The sequence below is a fragment of the Genypterus blacodes genome, unplaced genomic scaffold (assembly GCF_046128005.1).
Source record: "Genypterus blacodes isolate CSIRO-AG114 ecotype Tasmania unplaced genomic scaffold, CSIRO-AGI_Gbla_v1 ptg000021l_1, whole genome shotgun sequence".
Classification (NCBI taxonomy): Eukaryota; Metazoa; Chordata; class Actinopteri; order Ophidiiformes; family Ophidiidae; genus Genypterus; species Genypterus blacodes.
The window spans coordinates 5,872,029-5,889,165 of record NW_027466834.1 but is presented as its reverse complement, the minus strand read 5'-3'; the positions used below and the strand labels follow the sequence as shown (position 1 = coordinate 5,889,165).

Here is a 17,137-nt window from a genome sequence, read left to right as displayed (position 1 = left end):
CAGGCGAGGTCGCACTGCATGTGTTGTTGTGCGCCGAAGTGCTAAATCATCGAGGCACCTTTCTCCAGACGGTTACCTCTAATCCAGTTACAGATTTGAACAGGGGAATTGATTCCGAGGCATCCATCCCACTTACCGTCAGTTCGCGAGGAAAGCACAAAAGCCTCTTGTCAACCTTGTTTGGACTCCAAACGGTTCAACAGTCCAAGAATTTGCAGAAATTTGTGCAATTCAACCTAAATTCATTGCGCCTGACCAACCTGTCGGTCTACATTATTTGGCTATGAGACTTATGAGAGATAGAGAAATCTAAATGTATTCTTGTTTAGATTGGACAGTTGACTGCGTGGTCTCGGGTAGAATTGTGGAGAGACGGGCAACATGGCACTGATTGTAAGCCAGCAGCAGAGTAGTAGCAGTTGTAATGGCATGACATCCAAAGAACATGATCGTATATCTCTGGGGTTAGGGAAGAATGTAGGTGACCAAGCCAAGAGCAACAACGGCACTACAGCTGGATCATTCCCACTGCGCCACTTCATATAGGAACGATCGTCTCTGGATACTGATTTTGATCCAAGCCCACACACAGAGTCTGATGTGCTGCACTGGACGCGGGCCAAACAAGGGGCAAGTCAACGTCAACGGAGAATATGAGAAGAGACAACGTTTCATTGACGTGGAAAAACGACACTGCTGAACAAGGCGCACGTACGGGGTGTGTGTGCCAACATCACGCGGACTGGCACAATACAAATCCGTCATACCGTAAGTGAAGTAAACAATCAAAAGCTCACCTTCGTCACCGGCCGATTACACATAGCTTTCAAGCAATAAGAAGGAATAGAACTTTCTAAAAATACGCTGAGCTAATGGGTCTTAGAAGCTAAACGCTGCATTCTGGAGTAGCTTGGCTCCGTGACGTTTTGGTGGATCACACTCCATTGTGCATTCTTTATTTGTGCCTTGTCCCCCTCGCTTGCCTTAGGTAACCTCACTAATGCATTACATGTCGAGGACTACTGGGTTGAAGAAGGAGCAGGTCTCATAATGGGGGATTACTGAGTGGTGCCAGACCCAAACAAAAGCTGTATTCCCATAGATTCTTCTGCCGTCCTGCTGTAATACAACTAAATTCCTAAATGTTCCCAAAGCTCTGGTGTCTACGACGAAAAAAAGGCTTTATGGTCTCGTCCAAATTTTCCACTTGATGGTATACTGGGGCAAAATGACACAAGGAAAAAGTAATGAGTCATCCAGCAAGCACGCTGCCTTACATTGTTTAACCATACTGATCCAATGAATGAGGGTTAGGAAAAGCTAGACAGATGAGCCACAGGCCTGAACAAGCTGAGAGGGTGGATGGAGAAAAGAAGTGTTCAGAAAACAGGGGGTTGTGCCCTAACGGTCGATTGTACGGACAGCAACAAAAGCGCTCTTTTATGCAACACCTGTCCACATCAAGGAATTTCTATCGGGTTAACAGTGTCTGTAAATGTCTGAAGGATCAGCAGCTGCTCTGGAGAAGACCGGCAGGCAAAACGGGGAAGAAGGACGAAGAATAGACCAGGGTGGAGAGCAGACGGGGAGGAGAGTACACGGGACGGGATGGGGTGATACAGAGAATGTGAGGCGTAGAGAGGGTGAAGCAGGGTCATCAGCCCGAGCTGATCTGGAGTTTATTAGACAAAACAAGAGATAAGTAAACAATAGGCATTCTTGGAGTTCTCCCTGTGAGGGCCAGACAGGGAAAGAAAACAACCCCCCACATGCTTTATCCTATAAAACCTTTAATAGTAAGGCACTGTCTGTGCTATACACACTTTAACTAAGGCGTATTCTGGCCCTTAGGAACAACAGACAATTTGACCAGGCAGACATGACATCATCTGGTGAATAATACCAACACTGTGACAATATGTAAGCCTGAGTCGATACCCAGCCAATTGGCTCATTTCACAGAATCTGCTCATTGTCTGGCTGATAGTTTAAACAGGCACTCTTTGGCATCCCCCATTCCTCATTATGTGATATCTCCCCCGCTTATCTCTCATAGGCACAGGAATCCACAGTATGCGGTAAGAATGCCCAGCAGGGAGGCCGGCCACAAGATCTGCCCTGGCTGAGAGGGGTCATGTGTCGCGGGAGGTCAAAGAGTAAATATGGTCCAGCAAACCTCAAGTGCCCGGAGTCCTCTAGCCCAAAAACATATTTTCACAGAATACGCAGCATGGATTTCTTCATTGTCTCAATCTGCTTGCTGTGAGAGCTTATCGGGCCACACAACAAAATGCGTAAATAACTTAAGTGGTAACCAGATACCTCACCAGGTCCTAGGTTGCAGGTCAGCAGTCGGCACTAGTGACTCTTTCCCACGCAAGGGACGGAATATTTCCCCATGCGGGAAAAAACGAGCAAGCGCGGGTCAAATGAAATGAAGGGAAGATGTTTTCCTTTTCAATAACACCGATACACTCTTGTTTATTCCTGGCCAAGACATTCTCTTCCACGGATTTAATGGAGCGGTACGCTTTAGAAAACTCAATTAGCAGATTTATGGTCTCTTTGGCCTGTGGTCGCGAGCTCGCGGACAACAATAGAAGAGATGAGAGCAGTTAACGGAGAGTGAGGGCCGCCCAGACGAGCAGTGAAAGGCGCTGGATCCAATAACAGAGAGGTCGTGCACCTATTACCTCTCGGAGATCAATGCCGAGGTTACGGCCGCAATGATAACCAATACCCAGATTAAATAAAACTCTGCTGCGCCGATATTCTAACACAGAAATCAAATTACCCTGCCGGCACGGCACCAATTTCACTGTCATTTTAGAAAACGATGAAAAGTTATCAGAGGCTCTGGTGTTCATCTGAGTTATCCATGCCAGTATTCAATGTTAAACCTCAATGTAAAAAGCACAGTGAGTCTGAAATCACTGCCTTTCCTGATTGAGTGTTAGAGACTTAGAATAAAGTGCCACACTAACCTGCTAGATCAATAATCACCATTTGTACAAGCGCCACTGGTACAAAAAGGCTACTTCATTTTTGCTGAGTAACACAGCTGACTTACAATTTGTCACTGAGCTCTTAAGAGGGTTTAAGGAGTGTGGTCACATTTCAGCTACATTAGGATCTTCACAGTTCATCAAATTTATGGAGGCAGGCGAGTGGAGGGATGAAAAGATGAGAGAACTAAAAGGCAGAACAACGCAAAGCAAAAGAAAAAAACAAAACCAAACAGTGCACGTGTGCTTGGTTCAGTGACATGAGTTGCGGCCTTCCCATCATCTTTCCACCCTCCTGCTGGCAGGAAGGTGACAACAGCACTCCTGTAATCCTGCTAACAAAGCCTTTACTCTTGAAGGATGCCCGCGACAGACCCGAAATGGGGAAGGATGCCAAGCAATTAACTGGAAAACTCACTGGTTCAACAGTCACGGTCTGGAAGCGTTTTAATAAGCTGGAAACTATTTCCAAAATGGTTGACGGTTCCGATGCCGACCAGAGACAAAGGCCTGCATTGTAAAGGCAGAGCGTGTATTTTTCTTCACTGATCAAGTTTACTGCCAAGAGGCAGGGAACAGGCGACAGACCCAAGAGCAGTCGCGGTTGTTTCTTTAGTCCCCACATCACCCCGCTTCCACTCCACCTCTTAACACACACACACACACACACACAGACATGCTCCTCTGCCACAAAGGCACACATGTGAGACCTTGTCCACTGAGCTGTGTTAGCATGAGGCCACGACGCAGAGCATTCCCACAGTGGCCTATCGCCAATATCTTGAATCAATCTAAGATAACCTAAATTTGGCCCGTTCAGATTGTGAGTAATTACATGAGAAAGTAAGTCTGTAGAACCACCAGAGATTCCTGGAATGGGTGTGTCAGTTTAGTTTGTATAAAAAATGAAACATGAGAGAGAGAGGGACAGAGAGAGAGAGAGAGAGAGAGAAAAATAATCACACAGATAAATGGGACATAAGACAAGCTTCTCTATGTCTCCTTCACAAAGCATCCCTACTCCACAGTTCAGCCAGACATACACAAACACACACACACACACAAGACGCACGAGCACAGCGCACACATTTGAGTGTAACCAATTGGGAGAAATATTTTTCCATTTTCTGGCCAGTTATCAGATTTTTACGTAATTAGGTTTTTGATTCAGTTTCTCTCTCTGCAGACTGTCTCGGCGGCCCGGGCTGGTGGTGATTAGTAGACGGAAAGCTTTGCCACTTGGTCTGGCCATAAATCAGAGCTGTGGGAGCACAGTCGGGACCAGAGAGGTGATGGGCTTGTTTGATCTAGATGTTGGCTTATATAGATGTCAATGAGTGCGTGTGACCCAGCCAGGAGAACTCCGCACCGGACTGGGCGCGGATATGTGAACCTCAGTCACTCGCTTTTCTTCTCGAGTCTGTTTTCACGTTGGGTGTTCTCCCCCTTCCCCTTTTTCTTCTCCACCAGTGGCCGGGGCTCTCGGGTATAGGACACGACCCGTCCGGCTCACACTCACCCCATAAATCAGGAGCTGCATCTCCCATCGCGCACTTCAATAAAGAAGCCGCAGTGCTGCCTTTCTTTGCCATACCCCAAGAGGCCCCGAGGAGTTTGAACGCATGCATGTGTGTGGCATTTTCTTGACACCCTGCGGGCACAAAGTGATGTTTTAAACGCTGATGTGTCCATGGCAGCACTAAAGAGCTCTTTCACCACATCACATCCTATGTATTTTTTGCATACACTCCAATGTGAAATTGCCTTCAAAGATTCTGTATCATGTTGACCTTAAAAATCAGTAATTAATGCTTGACTCGAGCAGCAGGCCAAGACGAGGAAAGGTCACCGTCTCAACAGCAACCCCGCTGGTGTCAAATATTTCCTATACTTCCACCAACATGCCTGTGTAATTACACTTGCCACTTCAGGCTTCCACTTAATTAAAACATTGGCCAGCGTAGCACAAAGTGTAAAAACTTCAAGCGCATGCCAGTTCTGCGATTCTATATGTTGCCCCACCAGAGCAGCAAAGTCTTTTTTTTATAACCAGGAGGCCTCCGGAGGCATAAAACGCTAATAATACCATGACTTTTAATGAGCAACATAGAGAGCAGGCCAGGGTCCAGCATATCTAACTGCTCCTCGGTGTGCCAGCCGTGCCAGCGGTGCCAGCGCCTTGGGGGTTGGCACCGCTGGCATGGCTGGACGCAATCTGACTCTTCCTCGCTGCGCCATCCTTTACCAGATATAGAGTCCTGCTTCTGAGATCACATGAATCTGCCAGACGGAGTTGGCATTTTCAACCATAAGCCGTAGCGATCCTAAGAAGAGCTCCGAGTGAACCCCGCTGCTCTCATCGCCATACTTCAGGATGAGTTATAGATTCTCCTGCGCTAATGCCCGCAATTCAGAGACCTTTCCGCACCTCAGTGATAAAATGAAGTCTGTCTCACGCTCTCTTTTCTTTCTCTCTCTCTCTCTCTCTCTCTCTCTCTGCCCGCCGCTCGCCCTCTCCTTCTGTCGCTCTCATGCACGTGCAAAGTCATCGTGTGTCACAGAAGCAGGCCTCGGTCAGTTGATAGCACAAACCCGGTAATTTGAACCCAAAGCGGAGTGTCCTATCACGGGGGGGGGGGGGGAAATGGTGAAATCAAGGCCAAAATGAGGTTGTGTGTGCACAGGCTGGCAAGCAAGATTGTAAGAATGTTCACACAGCCACGGTGTCGTTCACGGCAGGTTGACAATGTAATCTGAGTGGTTTCGGTCGTATATTTTTCCAGTCATACGTCTTTTGAGAAATGCTTGTGTACTTCCTTCTTCCTACTATGACTCTGAGTGGATGCCGTTAAACAAACAAGCCTGGAGTTGGTTGTGAATGTGTTGAAATGAGTTATGGAGAACACTGACATATACAGCACACATTTAGGGGCATGGGTATGGAGATGGAATCATTTCAATATCACAAGTGGCTTTTCACGAGCAGGAACATGTAGAATGTGAGTCATTCGCAGGGGAAAAACTGAACCCTGGCTCTTCGCCTCATTTTACTTAAGTTGTGAACAGTTCACTATGATGACATGCTTTAACCAGGCCACGTTACTCACCGACTATCACGCTCCTGTATGTCTTCATTGCTTCTGTTTAGCCTCCAGCTAAACCCTCAGCCTACTCAACTGTCACTATAACACCTACCATCAACTTTCGCCCTGCTGCAAACTAGATAAGATGAGACTCCAAGACACTTATTCTGACAGGTCAGACATATGTCTCTGTGTGTGTGTGTGTGTGTGTGTGTATTTTGCACCCCCCGGAATCGTACTGCTGTCTGCACCCCTGTTGTAGTTCTTGAAGACGAGTGTGCACCCTTTACACCCAGGAGTATTAACGCCACTGCACTCCACTTCACTCTCCCGATGTGTGATATAAAAATATATAAACTAAGAAAACAAAACCTTAATGTCTCTTACTTCCGACTCTCTTGTCTCTTGTCGTTTCAGATTCGTTGTTTGTACAAATATTTCTTCCCAACCTTTTCCTCCAACTTTTATTAACAGGTTTCTCCACTTCCCCACACCAAATTTTGATTTTTTGTGAAATGTGTGCGGTCAAATGTTAAACAATGTATCACTGTAAACAAATGAGGTGTTTCGTTGAATTTGCATAAAATTTCATTATTGTGGAATCGAGCAAAGTTGGAGGGACTGATCCTGATTTTTGAACATTTCAAAGGTCATATTTATTAATAAAACCGCACCCAGGATTAGGGAACTAATCTCACTAGCTGTTGCCTAAAGGCCATGCTGTCCTGTGGTAAAACTGCTCTTTTGTGTTCGAGCTCTCAATCTGGGTTATGAACTACAATCCGATTTGGACAAATCTTTCTCAACAGCAAAAAATGTTCAAAACATCTTTGGAATGCAAATATTTCATAACAACCATCCAGTAGCTGTAAGTCGATCCACCGCATTGTGGGAGAGAAGAAGACATGGAATACAAAAACAGGAACACCACACAATGAACTTTAGATGAAACATACCGAAAAAAGCTTTTACTGCCTTTTTAATTAAAAAACCCACAACATTTGGACATGGAGTGAAGTCCGGTCCAGGTTTTGGAGGAGCAAAAGATTTCTTACATAGTAATGTGGAGCTTGCTTCATGTACACAAAGACAGTGGCTGTAATAATGGACACACTCATAAGATTTTGGGAGATTTAGCCTTTTTTCAGCCTCCACACTACACTGAGCCTGTTTAGACCACTAGAATCTCATGTCACAGTGTGAATGGGCGAAAGCCAACCACACACACATGACTGTTGTGTAATGTACAGTCAGACTGAATGGATGTGGACCTGTGAAATCAATCTCCGGGTTGGCTTGCATTAGCAATAATTCAGTCTTCTGCTCTCTGCTCCTGTTTTCAATTAGGAAAAAAACTGAAAAAAACAAAAGTGTTTGCACTAACAATCTGCACAAAAACAGCAGACTTCAGTCTCTCCATTATTGGTTGGGTAAACAACAGAGAGACGGCAGGGGCAGGATGAAATTCCAGGGGCTTTCCTACACAACAGCATCAGTGTCATTACCTCACCCAGGTGGAGGAGGGAGGGGGATCAGAAAGGCAGGAAGATAATAGCATATATTACCCAGAGAGGTGGGAGGAATGCAAAAACAAGCTTTTTACAAGCGAGCACATGCCCGCCGTAGAGAAGTGCTAACAACAGTACATATAGCATGGAGCAGTGTGTAGCTACTGGGGAGGGCTGCCATCCAGACCACAACATAGGAAATACAGATGTGTAGCCTCCTGCGTATTTCTCTTATTCTTACACTGGAATGGTGGATTCTGACTTACTGGCCAACAGAGGAGTGAGAGATAAGTCCAGATAAAGCAAACCGTCGGCCGTGGCGTGGGCCGACTGGCAAGAGGCAACACGGAGTAGGTGAGCGTGATTAATGCCGCCTCATTAATGATGAAAGACAATGGGCGGCGCTTGCGTGCATGTAGGAGCCTCGTGACTGTCGTGTTTGTCATACAGCCGCAGAGAAAGGCGAATCCTGACGCACGCTCAAGTGCAAACAAGTCCTGCCAGCCTCGTCCCTGTAATTGATGCGCTAATGGGAGTGGGAGGTGGGGGTGCGCTGGACTGAAGGGGAAGGAGGAGGTGTGTGTGGGGGGGAGCATGTCGAGACTGGCACTTCAAAGGACTGCTGTACACTTATCAACAAATGTTCTCTCCTTAGACACAAGAGGATGTAATAGATGAAAGGAATGATAATGCACCTCCAGCTCCACCCCCGTCTCCGTCTGCCAGACCCGAAGAGTCAGGCTGACGCAGGAGGGGCAAGAGATGCACAGAATCTAAATACACGCACACACACACACACACTCTTGATAGTGTGTATGGGAGGTCAGTGAGTTCTTTAAGCATTAGTGTCAGTGCTACAGTGTATTGAGACGTAGCAGTGTTTAGAATGCACATGCTTTAAGGTGAGACCACCAGACGGCATGGCACTGTTGTTAACAGGAAATGTGAGTCATCGGTGTGTGTTGGTGTGAATCAGATGGAAGTAAATGGGGATAGCGAAGAGCGATGTGAAACCAAACTACTTCCACACCGAGCCAGTCACAGGAGTGGACTGCTGGTTTTTATAAGGTTACAAATTCCGTGGGGCATGGGCCGTTTCAGACAGTATCACAAGATCTCACAGGCACACTGGGGCAATGACAGCAGAGTGGCGAGGTGATGCGTACATCCAGTCGGCCTTTGTGATAAATCCCTTTGTTGATCTCAACATGGGTCAGCACATTTGCTGTGTAAGCATAGAGTCTTAATAATTTTTTTAGCGTCCTGCGAGTCTAAAGCCAATTTAGCGTGGATGAATGAGGCCAGTGGCAGCTCCCAGGTGACGCGACCTTTCCCTCCCCTCCACGCAGCAGGCGGAGGCCGAGCTCCAGAGACCTCTATATTTGTCTGACACAGTAACAAGCTACTGTCTGACTGATGCATGGCGCAGTACAGCTGTGTCTTTTCTTCTCATCCAAAACTCCCAACTCAGCCTCGACTCGTCTTTGGCGAGTGATGAGAGGAGCGTGGGATGACCCAGTAACACGTCATCGCTCGTGAGTCATCAGGAGGCAAAATCGCACGAGGGAACGGAAATACAACAATTTCTGTCACTGTAGCTCAGTGGGCATTTCATGCTTCCTCTCACACGCTGATGATTTCTTTACACGAGGAGCCATATTTCAGGGTCGAGAGCCATATTTCATCCTGGGCCACCCCGGTGCTAGCGGAACACCAACTGGTGAGCGCTGCGTTGGAGTGGCCTGTCGGGGCGGCTAGCCAAGGAGCTGCCGGTCTGCCAAAAGGGATGGAGAACGCAGAGGAGCCCCGGCCACCTGTGCCCATTAGGCTTTGCGCTGACAACTGCACTAGGCCCGAGGGATCCCACCCAAACAAGCCAAGGAAAAAGAGGAAGGAGAGGCACCATCCAGGGTCAAGGTCATTTTTCACACACTGACAGAGAGCAGACCAATGGCAGACCTTAGACAAGCCTGGCTGCTCGATGGATTGTGGACGCTGATAGCTATATGGCAGCAGATTTGGAAGGAACTGGCAAATCTGAATTTCATTTGGAACTGAAACAATTAGGAACAGGAACTTTACGAGAGGGCTTTCGTTGCGTATAGCTTGATGAGATCCGACAAACAACAGCAGACAGCGCAGCTCTGTTGGCACAGTGGTGGCCCGCTTCATATCACTCTATACAGACACACACCCATTAGATTCATGACTCATTCAGAGCAACAGTATACACAATAATCCAGACGTTATTATACAAATGCGCCCCTATTCAACCTGGTTACTACCTGCAGGTGTATATCAAAGCCGCTGAGTCACACTGCATGTATCCTGGTTTCTCCAGGGTTTTTTCCAAAATGCCTTTGGGAAGTGTATTTGTTTCCAAAGAAAATGTGCGAACCAACAACCACAACAAGCAGTCCCTAGCACACACACATAACACTGTGGTGAGAACGGATAGAAGCAGTGTGCTGTGACCTTGGTGAACCTAGCTAACTACTCTGGCAAAGGCAGACACTCTCCCCTCTCTGCTGTATGCCAGCGTACATCCTCAACTCGGCAGGAGAGATTCATCAGCAGGAGAGTTCTTTTTTTTCTGCATTGGAATTAACCTGTGCTCTCAGAGTTTACCTGCAGGCATGGTACATGATCTCCCAGAAAACATTGCCAAGCACTGAGTATATGGGTGGCCTGCCCTGTGCTCTAGAGAAATTGACTTGGGGCAAGTAGACACACAAAGGCCCCAAGGGAAGGCACAGGCAGCACAGACATCAGGCATGGTACTCATCACTCTCACCTCTGTGAGAAGCGTCACAAAGAGGGGCGATAGCCGCCATCCTTCCTGCTATTTATTCCGGAGCTGAGAGGAGCCCACCACTGAGCTGGGGGGGAGGGGGTGCCCAAGGCTCTGTGAGAGGAAGTTATAGTATTCACACAGATTTATGAATGAGTGGCGAGAGCAACGGATGAGTCACAGCTTGTGTGCTGCACAGCCAGAAGGCAGCAGGCAGCCTATCACCAGAGGCACTGTGTGGCTCAAATAGGCATCAAACAGACTGGAACCACACTAGACACTGGGTTTACACTTACAAAGATGCACACACACACACACACACACACAGCAGGCATAGTCACAGTGGGCACGCACATCCTGGGCACGAGATGAGGAAAATTTGTCAAAGGCGAGGGACAGTAAGTGGCACGTGAGAGAGGCGTTGAAGTGTAAGGGTACGAACGCATGAGTGCCTGGGTGTTTGGATGTGAGCGCAAGTGTGTCAGTCAGTCTCTTTGGAGGCCGGCAGCATGACACACAGGACTTATTTTGGTCAATCAAGTCTATGAGAGGAAACCTAGGAAAAGAGGCCAATCTGTCAGTGCTTTGAGAGGAGTCCTTTGTGGGCCACAGAGGACAGGAGTCAGATAAACTCACAGCGCCAACTATCAATAGACAATACGAGCTGCTGTTCTTACATGGACAATAACACACTGTATAACCATATCATCATGAATGGACTTCACTAACTCGCAATCAAGCTGAAAATATACTGAGAATGATCCTGTTGTTGACACTCAAAAGTTAGCAATAGCAGTTGACGCGTGTCTGTGGCTTTTCATGAGTGTTACCACACTCGGCTCAGGCAGCAAGGCAAATATAATACGTTACAATTTTGCATTTGGGAGGAACTCAAAGCAAATTAAAGCATGAGGCAATGAGAATTCCATTCCGACCAATCACACTTGCCACTCGTGCGTGAGTCCTCACGAAGTCCAAAGGCAACCAATAAAACCAATTGAGCAGAAAAACTATTTGTAACCAAACACATTTTTCCCCTCGCTCTAAGAGGGCTCGGGCCTGAATTTTTAGGTGAATATATTATGATTGGCTGTGGAGCGTTCCCAAGAATGACATTTATGAATCTGACCTAGTTGGGGAGAAAACGTGGCAAGGCCATGAGAGGAGAGGAGGAGGAGGAAGAAAGGGGCGCATAGGTGTAGGTATAGACACACACACACACACAAACACATACAATGAAAGAATCAAAATGAATAAACTGGAAATTGTAAAGATGTCTGATTTTAAGAATGAGTGGAATTGTGTAAGTGAAGACATGACATCGAGGTATTCAAACATAAGGCTTTTCCTTTTGAGGCCACATACAATAAGTGAATGAGTAGCAGTGAAGGAATGCGAAGAGAGGCTGTTGTGCCCTCGCACGCACACACACACACACAAAGAGAGAGAGACACAGAGATAGAGACACACAGAGAGAGACACACAGAGAGAGAAAGAGAGAGAGAGAGCGAGAGCGAGAGAGAGAGAGTGAGACCCTATTTACAGTCCGCTGTCACTTCTCTTGCCCTTGGATCGCAGTTTAAAAAAACATAAGCACCTGGGAACACAAAGAGGAAGACGGGCTGCCACGGCTGGAGCTTTGTCTACCTTCTGTAATGTGTTTATTTCAATGACACCATGAAGTAGCAACATTGTGTATCAATTCTCCAAGTCCTCGGAGGAAATAATAAAGACAAGGACGTGCACATACACGGTGCCAGCAGGGCCAGGGTTAACTGAACAGGGCTGCAGTGTCTCAAATGTTAAATACGTACAGGAACTCGCCTTCGAAGTTCTGCGTTGTATGGAGGGCCCTGTGCAATAAGGTGCGATAATGCGGTGCAGATCTCGAGTACAGAGGTAGCCAAACAAGAGAGCCCAGCAAAACCAGGGCTGTAACCAAGCACGGGCACGCTTTCTGCTTTCCCAGGGAGCTGCGGTGACTCTGTGAATAGGATTTGAATGCGGAGATAATGGCGGCCAAATGATCGTCTTCGGTGTGAGGGCATAAGGGTTCTGATCAACCTGAGGCCGTTGTCTGGTTACAAACCCTACCCTGGCACACCGTCTAAGCTTTGTCTGAAGACGGAGCACAGCAGAGGAGTTTGGGCCAGGTGGAGAGTAGGAAAAGTACGGGCAGCAAGTGTGACGCCGGGAAAGAACCGGGCTTTCCTGACAGGAATCGAAACCCTCTCTGCTCCTTGTGCCTCGCCACAACCTTTGATAAGCCTCAGAAAGGCCATTAAATATTAAAAAGGTTTCCTTGTATCGGCTCGACAAGGCCCAGGATGTTTGTCAAACAAAAACTAACAGACGGTATGACATAGTCCGCCCTGGCGCCACAGCCCCCTCAGAAAAAACACCAGCACAAAATACACCACACCCACATCAATATCATCAGCAGCATCAGTCTAGCTCCTGCGTGTTCCTCACAAATAGTCTCTGTATGTCCCAGCACATACAGTCTGGGCTGTGCATTTCCCCCTCTTTATCCCCTCAGAACTGCAATGACTAAGCCAGCAGGAATTTCTACTTTATATACTCACTTAAAGGGGCAGACTCATTCCGTCCCACGTAAAAAAAATACACGGCTCCTGCCTAAATTATCAATAATTCCAGCTTCTGGACGGCAAAAACAGAAGCATAAGTCTCAGGCAGTCTTAATCTGTCAACAACTAGTCTTATCGAGAAGAAGTATGAGCTATGCGGTACCTCCAGGAATCAATTCACGAAATCCCCCGAGGGCTGAGGAGGATTTGCTTTCTGTTTTTGCTTCCTAATGAATTCATATTTCCTTGTCAATAACTTGTTGATGAACCAAATTAGCCTGGCAAGTCTGGAAAAACAACACGTGGCGGATAAAGGAAAGCGAGGACATCATTTCCTTATGTTTACCTGACATGTAAATATAGCGTTGTAGTCCTCCCCGCCAATGTTATCAGTGGAAATGGCCATAAAACAACACTGAAAGTGCCGCGCCTCGCAGATATACTCAGACCGTAGATATCAACTGGGTCTGTGTGTGACACGCAAGGGAGCAAATATATTAATAAATAAGAAAAAAGTCTCCAAGCTGATGGAGGCTGGGTTCTGTGAACGAACACATAGTTCTCAGGCTGTATAGTGTGACCTCGGTATTTTAAGGTTTTAAGGTTTAAGAACATAAACTTAGTCAGTGATGGATGTGAAATGTTCTTGTGGGGTTATTTCTGTATTTTTAAATTCATGGGTTTAATATTTCAAAAAGTCAAATGTTGTGAGAGTTCAGCTCGATGGGCCGACAAAACTTTCAAGCTCTGTATCCCAAACACAGATGTGGGGGCAGATCAAAGACAAAGAGGGCAACAGGGACAACATTTGGTTCATGGAGCATTTCGAGGGTGATCGGACCGCTGACATTTGTCTGTCAACATCAACACGTAACATAAGGGACACGATGTTCTTCCAATCAGTCATGCGCAAAGTGTAACAGCTCAGAAACTGAAGCAGAGTGCCTGAGGGCTGAGCATACCCAGTAAGTTAATATTCAATAACATAAATGAGAAATGTGAACTGTGTGAGGGCAATTAATGTGAGAGAGTGTGCTCCCTTTGGATCTGTGACGGACTAACGTGTCCTGGGCCCCCGAGACTGAACACAGCAGCATGTTCCCCGGCTCATCTCGCTAATTGTAAGAGACTAGTGTCTATCTGTGGTGGGAGGCGAGTCTGTCCGGAGATAACGCAGACTTCAGGGACCTCAAAGCCCGACACACAGCTCCCCCAAATTAAAAGCAAACAGCGGGGCGACGTCAAAGGATCGACCGCTAGCCAAACAAGGAGGCCGGCCCGCCGCAGCAGTGATGAGAAGTACGCGTCTGACGAGTAAACAGTGGGGAGATATCTGGCAGCCGGAGCTGTTAACAGCTCCTGATAAACCCGGCAGAGAAGACTGAGGTGAAAATAGAGCAGGAAACACCAGAGGAACAACTGACAAGGATGATCAGAGATGAAATCCGGGCTGAGGCTCGCCGAAGGAGAGGGAAAGGGAGCGAGGAAGAAATGGATAGACTGCACGGAGACATAGAGAGAGAGAGGAGGGGGGGCAAGCATGGAGGATTTACGAGGAAGGGTGAAGACAGAGGAGGGATGAAAACAAGCGAAGGGGAGGGGAGGGGAGAAGAGGACAGCGTTTTTTTAAAGCCCTTCCAGTGCTGTGCCTCAGCATCGAGCTTGTATACTTGACATTTGTGTGACATTTCCCCTCGGTGCCCCTCCTCCCCATACAATCCTTAGCCAGGGCCCCTCCATGCATCGCTGCCCGCCGCTAAAAGGCACCCAGGACCTCTGCTCCAATCTCCACTCCCCTACACAGTCACTCCCACTGGCTCGCTATCAGGTCACAAGTACAGCATTAACCTGACTCACATCCACATCTGAGGGGGGCTCTAATCAGTCCCAAACCCGGCTGTTCTACAGAGCTGTATTGGGGGGTCGGCGTATCTGGAGCCGTGGGACTAGGAGCTGCTGTGTTGTGTTCCGCAAAAGCCTAGAAGGCCTGGAGGCTAAAGCAGAGCACCAGGCAGACAGCGCTCCCTTCTTATGTAGTGTAATTAAAGAGGAGACTGGTCCGTATTGACTAGGAAACCGCTGCATGCCCTTGAAGGAACATCTGTACTGGAGAAAAACAAGGCAATTATGCAGAGGGGTGGAGGGAAAAGGGAGGAATCTTAAGCAGGAAGGAGAGAGGTAGACATTTCAGGCCTTCAGAGAGAGAGAGAGAGAGACAGAGAAGGGGAAAGCTTATCTGTGCATCAACCCTGAAATATTAACAGACATCAGAGACCTGCTCCGTTGCCACTATCACCGAGCCTCGTTCTGTCCTATTATTGCTTCAGTAACTCCTCCTTTTTCCACCGTGTAGCTCCCTGAAGCCTTTATCTGTAGCCTTGAGACCTCAAGGTCCTCGCCATGAATGCGTTTACCCTGACCGTGGCTTGGGCCTCCGGGAAAAAGTGCACCGCAACAATGCGCCGTCGCTCCGCTTCTCAAGTCTGACGTGACGAAACAATGGCGGGGGCTTGGCTGAAAAGCACTATGTGCTGTGGGAAAAAGTTGCCACTGGAAGGTCATCCCTCCATATTTCAAATACACAGATGACTTAAACACTTAAAACAGCAGCCAGTTGTAAACACAGACACATCCCAAAGATGCCTGCAATACTTCTCACCACAATAATCATGGTATGAAAATGAGACAAATCTTACTGACAGTGATATATGCAGTAGATCCAGCAGTCGCTACTTCAAATAATCAGTCAGCAACGCCGGATAGATAAAGAAACACACAGAGGCGTGCCAGTAAACACCATAGCTGCTCTACAGAGACAGAAGTGGTCACTAGGGAAAGGACGAGAGGTTGATTTCCACTATTTGTTCTGAGGGTCCGTGAGGGCGAGGAGGCGGGCGGTGTTTAAGTCTCCCAACTGGCCATGGGAGCTGCACACAGGTCTTTAATAAACGAGGGCCGGAGGAACGTTTTCCCACCATCATTTCCCACTAATGAGAGGACAGCGAAGCAGACGTCAGAACTGTGTTTTCTTTGCCGTCTCTTCTGAGTCTAGATCTGCATCAACCCCCTTCTTAACAGTTGCTGTAATTCATTCAGTGTTTATCTGCATATCCCAAAAATGAATCTAACTTTGTACTATTAAAGGCAAGCTAATGACCAGATTATTCAGATCAGGCATGATAATAAAAATGTCATTTTTCATTACATAGAATAACGTTTGTGACTCTGCCTGGGTGCCGAGAGTTAACAATGAATTGGCTCAGACAGGCAAACAAATCCATCAGGTGATCGATATGTTCAAATATTTGCTTTAAGAGTACATGAACCAGTACAAAAAAACAAGAAAAACAGGGATTTCATGTCAGAAAGCGGCTCCTACATTGCTCCTACATTGCAAATCCCTCACCCCTCCCTCTATTTCGCAATGGCTTAAGGATACAATGTACTTTCTTAGACTCGAGAAAATCAAATACACTATAAGGGACCACACCAAAAAATTCTATCAGCGATGGCAACCTTTCCTCTCCTCTTTCACAGATCTATATAAAAAAAATATCTCCAAAATATCCTACACCTGTATGCACAATGTCATGTACAATGTCTGCTTCAATAAAAACAAATTGCAAAAAAAAAGAAAGCAGCCCAAAACTCCAACATACAGCCTCAAACAACTCAAGCAGCCATACCCCAAAGTCAGCTCATGCAGTTTTACCCCATTTTTATCAAAAAAGGGGTTAAGGCTTCCTCTCAATCTGATTCCTGAGAAATGAGATAAAAATATATACAATTGCACAAACTCCAAACCCTCACCCTTGACTGAGGTGACCGCCTGTGCGTAAACAAGTCCAAACCGGCACATTAATACGACCCTCTTCTGAACTGTTTTAGAAAAATGCGTCACCCTTCCACTGGGTGTTAAACGGGGATGACCCTCCCCCAGATTCTTCAATATGCCCTTTTTTCATAAATTGCCAAAAGTCCCTAAGGCAAATATTTAACTGAGATGGTCCAGACAGGTAGACTAGCTCATTTCTTGGCAGAGCAACTTTAACCTCAACTGAGTATGCTTTTCTAATACCTGCTGCTCTATACTGCAGCGATCCCTCATTCTACAAATAGCCCGATCTAAAGACAAGGTCCCTATAATGAACAGAGAGGAAGT

The 17,137-nt window shown here is 46.9% G+C and overlaps 1 protein-coding gene across 1 annotated transcript in view; it reads right to left on the bottom strand.

Annotated features, from left to right (window-relative positions):
* Positions 1–17,137, bottom strand: part of igf1ra (insulin-like growth factor 1a receptor) — a 65,393-nt gene that overhangs the window by 38,860 nt on the left and 9,396 nt on the right. The gene's annotated exons all lie outside the window — the stretch shown is intronic.